The sequence below is a fragment of the Sebastes umbrosus genome, chromosome 15 (assembly GCF_015220745.1).
Source record: "Sebastes umbrosus isolate fSebUmb1 chromosome 15, fSebUmb1.pri, whole genome shotgun sequence".
Taxonomy (NCBI): domain Eukaryota; kingdom Metazoa; phylum Chordata; class Actinopteri; order Perciformes; family Sebastidae; genus Sebastes; species Sebastes umbrosus.
Window position 1 is genome coordinate 29,312,640 of NC_051283.1, and position 6,000 is coordinate 29,318,639.

The following is a 6,000-nucleotide window of genomic DNA, read 5'->3' on the forward strand; positions in this document are numbered from 1 at the left end:
AAGTATGTGTATCTGAACCTCCCCCCCTCCTCCTTTCTCTGTGTGCATGTTATAATATATAATATAATAATAGAAGTCTTTCTTCTAAACCATCAGATGTTCAGATGTTGAGTTCACATGACACCATATTTATCTATTTATTTATTTACTTATTTATTTATTTATTTGTCAGTCTGAATCTTCAGCTTCAGTCACATGGATTGTATTTCACAGTGATTCTGATCTAATCTAATTAGATTTGGCAGATTTGGACCCAAAATGTGAACCACATGTGTCGGATTAAAGCTTATTTATCTCCGGTTATAAATATCACACACAGCGTCTGATTCAGAACGTCACTTTCATTCTCTTCATTCCTGCACTGGAAACGTACAGACAGCTGCGTCTTTGTGCACAGACGTACAGAAATGATGTTTAGATGATTTTCACTTCATTTGATTAGGACTCATGTCATTTAACAATACAATAAATGTCTGCTTCTTATCAACACATACATTTATATACTTATACCACATTATTTCTAATTTACTCTTATTTTTGGTCATAATTAGACATGTTGGGATGTCCAGCCTTCTGTAAAAAATGATGATAGTTTGAAGTAAAAAAAATCAAAAACAAATCAAAATCTTCTTCAGGGAGAGGAGAGCAACGGGACTGATGGGAAATGTAGTCTTAATTTGGAGAGGTGTTGAACCGTGGTTGCATAAATTAGTGTTTCTCTTCTCATATTGCCGTAAATTAACAATAAAAACTGTATTTTTGTATTGATGTTTTTATATATTTTATATTAGCTGTTCAGTATTTATTTTATTTTTTAAATATTTCTGTTGTTTTACAAATTGATTCTGTCTCCCTGTTTAGAGTATGGATTATGGAATTAATGACAATAAATTCTACCATGAACTTTTGTCATATTTTTATAAAAATCTATTAAGAGAGTGTATTTGAGCGTGCACGTTAAATAGTACTTAATACCAGTCTGAAAATTAACGTTTCTCTGCCTTCTCTGTTTAAAAGTTCGTTTCACCTCAGAAGTGTATCAGAGGTAAAAAATAAATAAATAAATATGGAGACAGAAAAGTGGGTAATATTCAAAGAAAAAACTCATCAGTTATGAGAAAAAAACAGGATATACTCTGAGATTTAAGAGGTAAATTTATGTGAAAAAATCACGAATTTACGAGAAAAATAAAATTAAATATTGCTTAAAAATGTTATGTTTTATATATGTATGTATATGCATATAAAATATTAAGTCAATATTCTATTTAATTTTTTTAATATACATATATTATTATTATTATTATTATTATTATTATTGTCATTTTCATTATTATTATTATTATTGTTATTAACATTATTATTATTATTATTATATTTATTTTAATTTCTAATGCTGATGTTGTTTTCTTTTGTTTACTCATTTTGTTTATTTCTAAGCTCATTACTTAAAATTGGTTTATAAAACTTTTGTAATTATGAACTGTGAATTGCATATATGAAAACAATATTGAAAAAAGGGGGGAAAATAAAGTATATAAAAAAATAAAAAATAAAATAAAAATATATATGTATACATATAAAAATGTTATGTGTGCAACAATAAACTGTTAAAATAACTTAACTTATAGCATTATTATTATTATTCAGTGAACAATATTAATTATAATTTCATGGTTAACAGTAAAATAACTAATAACTTAGTCTAATTAACTATTAATTCACCATTTATAAATGATGGTTATTATAAAGTGAGAAAAGGGCTGAAATGAAGCAAGTTATATTATATGTTATACGTCACCTTCAGCACATGAGGGCAGCATTTAGTCGGTGTAGAAGCAGAGCGCTCTTAAGCTGTTAATAAACACAGCTCAGAGTGAAAGGTCAAAGGTCACTGCAAGGAGAAGAGAGAGAGAGAGAGAGACAGGTAATATTCATTATGTACTGAGTTTTTTTTTATCAGCTCTTCATTTGTTCTGTAATTCCAATAAAACTCATCAAATCCAAACAAAGAGAAGCAACATCTGGTGCTCACGCTGTAATTTAACTGGAGAGCAAATTATAATCAACCTCATCAGAACTTAAGAGCCGTAATCACTGTGTTTAACCACTCAGAGCTCTCGTGATGATGTCACTGTGTTTAACCACTCAGAGCTCTCGTGATGATGTCACAGTGTTTAACCACTCAGAGCTCTCGTGATGATGTCACAGTGTTTAACCACTCAGAGCTCTCGTGATGATGTCACTGTGTTTAACCACTCAGAGCTCTCGTGATGATGTCACAGTGTTTAACCACTCAGAGCTCTCGTGATGATGTCACTGTGTTTAACCACTCAGAGCTCTCGTGATGATGTCACAGTGTTTAACCACTCGGAGCTCTCGTGATGATGTCACTGTGTTTAACCACTCGGAGCTCTCGTGATGATGTCACTGTGTTTAACCACTCGGAGCTCTCGTGATGATGTCACTGTGTTTAACCACTCGGAGCTCTCGTGATGATGTCACTGTGTTTAACCACTCGGAGCTCTCGTGATGATGTCACTGTGTTTAACCACTCGGAGCTCTCGTGATGATGTCACTGTGTTTAACCACTCGGAGCTCTCGTGATGATGTCACTGTGTTTAACCACTCGGAGCTCTCGTGATGATGTCACTGTGTTTAACCACTCGGAGCTCTCGTGATGATGTCACTGTGTTTAACCACTCGGAGCTCTCGTGATGATGTCACTGTGTTTAACCACTCGGAGCTCTCGTGATGATGTCACTGTGTTTAACCACTCGGAGCTCTCGTGATGATGTCACTGTGTTTAACCACTCGGAGCTCTCGTGATGATGTCACTGTGTTTAACCACTCGGAGCTCTCGTGATGATGTCACTGTGTTTAACCACTCGGAGCTCTCGTGATGATGTCACTGTGTTTAACCACTCGGAGCTCTCGTGATGATGTCACTGTGTTTAACCACTCGGAGCTCTCGTGATGATGTCACTGTGTTTAACCACTCGGAGCTCTCGTGATGATGTCACTGTGTTTAACCACTCAGAGCTCTTGTGATGATGACAGGCTATCACAAATGTCCATGCTTCAAACCAGCTGGTATCTATGAGGTTTTAAAGGGGCAGTCAGTTATATTTAAATGTCTTTTTACACTGAATAACCATTTTTCAGTGGTAGTCTTGTCAGTTTTGATGATATTGACCCTTTCTAAACATTTTGCCCTCTTTGGAACTAATCGGCCACAAACGTATAGCTCCTCCTGGACCAAAGTTAACCCTCTGATATAAATAATAAAAATAAATAAATAAATAAATAAATAAATAAATAAATAAATAAATAAATAAATAAATAAATAAATAAATAAATAAATAAAAAGAAATACTATTAAATGAAAGCAATTAGAGAGCTATACTGGGGAGGCATTCAGATTTATAAATGTGTATGTGCACGAGATATGTGTGTTTATTATTTATATAAATGTTATTCATTATGTATTTTTTTTACGTGTTTTTTATTTTCTATAAATTTTTCTTTATTATTTTAATCATGACTTTGAATGTATTTTATATTTTACTTTACTCATAATAATAATAATAATGATAAATAATGATGATAATAATAACAATAATAATAATAACTATTATTATATAATTAAAGTATATTTGATACAAAGATAGGTTCATTATCCATTATATATCAAATCCACATTTATTTTCTATAATTATTAATTTCTTATGTTATTTTATTTAATTTATTTGTCTGGTTTAAATATTTTTTTCAAAAAAGCCAAAAAAGCCTTTAACTAATAAAAAGAAAATCTTTGAAAAAAAAGTGTTGATGACACCAGTAATACGTTATAATAACCGCCATTTATAAATGGAATAATATAATAATAATAATAATAATAAATTAATATTTAATACAAATAGTTATTTTTTTATTGTTAACAAACAATAAATTGATAATCATTAATTTTTACTAATTATTAGCAATGCTATAATTAATGTTATTTTAACAGTTTATTGTGCACATATTATAAACATTTTTTATACTATATATATATATATATATATGACATAATATACCGACTCTATTACGACTACTTTCGACAGTTTTTTTGAGCATTGTCTTTGGTTTATTTTAGTTCAGGCCAGTGTTTGCAAGTATTTCTATTGAGTTTACAAGTGTGTTTTTTTAGTGTGAAATGTTCGTCTTTGCTACAGAAATTGCTTTAACGTGACAATAAAAGAGAGAGAATAAAAGGGAAGGTAAAGCAGAGAAACAGAGAGAGAGATGTTTTTTTTTTATGTATTTTATGTCCGTGGATGCAGCGTCTCCCAACGACCTGTGATTTATGATGCAGCCTCACAGTTTACGAGTCTGAACATGAACTCTGAGCTGCTGACTGAGAGTCCAGACTCCTGCTGTGACTTTAACATGCTGATTCCAGCTCAGTAAACATCACACGTCACATAAAAAGCGAACACGGCCGAGGAGCTGCAGGAAGTTTTGTTTCGCCCGAGGGTTAAAGAGGAGGAATCCTCCTTTAACTACTGATCAGCGTCCTCAGTGGACGAATGAACGAATGATCATTTATTGGTCCTAGCTCCTCTAATTAGATCTTCCTCCTCCAGCTCTTCTTGCTTTTAACCTCTTGGACCTTTAATTCCCCGTCCAGTTTCCTCTCTCAACTACTCTATAATTATTAAAGCTGCACTTTTACATCAAGTAGAAATAATCTGGATGTCATTTTAAACGTGTTTCCTCTAGTTCATATATTTTGTTTATTTAACGTTCTGTACGTTTGAATAGAAGCTCACTTTTAGGACAATTAGAGGACTGATCGGCCTCGAATTATAGATCACATCTGGATCTGGGATTCCAGCCCAGTCGCACAGCAGTTCGTGGAATAGTCACGAAATTTAATGTATTGATTAATGTAAATAGAGACGAATTTCACATTTTTTTTGTGATGGTCAGCATGAAATCAGTTCATATGTAATCCACGTAATTCTGAACCGGGAAGTATAAAAAGCGGCGAACGCAGAACACTAGACTCTCACCCTGGAAAACGCTGTTTGTGTCCCGTGTGAAACCAGAAGTCATCGTTGATTTATTTGTCATGTAACTTCCGTATTTAAGTTACAGCACTTCCTGTGTTATTTAAACCAAAACCACCATCTTTTCCTAAACCTAAGTAAGTTGTTTTATTTTGAAAAGACCGGAGCAGAAATTGACAAGTGCGTCGTCACGTGTTGCTGGACATTTGTAGGAAAACGCATGAAAAATACGTTGTTGAAAGTCGTGCTGAGCGTCACAAAAAAAAGGGAAATCTGTGTCTATGTACACGAATCAAATAGATTAAATTTCGTGACTGTTTCACGAACTGAATTTAGAGGCGGCCTGACATAAAAACATGAGGGATAAGGGACTGTAATTAGTAAATAGTAGTGTATATAGAGGGACATCCTATTATAGCAATAAAATACAAATTACAACACAGTCACTTCTTCTTTCAGTATTTACAACTTTGAGTTTCATCAATAAAACACAGCGGTCACATGACCAGAGCACAGCCAATAGGAACGCTCTCTCTGAAATGACCTGTGATTGGTCAAAGTCTCCCGTCACGGGTTAGATGTTCTAAAGCCTGAAAACAGAGCCATGAGGAGGAGCAGAAGTCTAGTTTCCTCTCAGAACACTTGAATTACAATCTTGTTTGAGGATACGTTGCAGGAGAAGATGACAGAGAGGATGGTGTTTAGTGAGCAGGAAGGTTCTTATTGGCGGTCGGTAGTTCAGGTTTAAACTGTATTTAGAAGTCGGTCTGAGGTGTGATGTCGGACTCGGCGCTGCAGCTCACCTGCTGGTTTCCAATCAGCTTCATGCAGCTCCGCAACGCTCCGGAGTCCGTCTTCCTGCTCAGTCCCAGTTTAATTAGCGCTGAGTCACATCACCTGCTGAGCAACAGCAACACAGTTTAACACCAAACAGTCCACACAGACA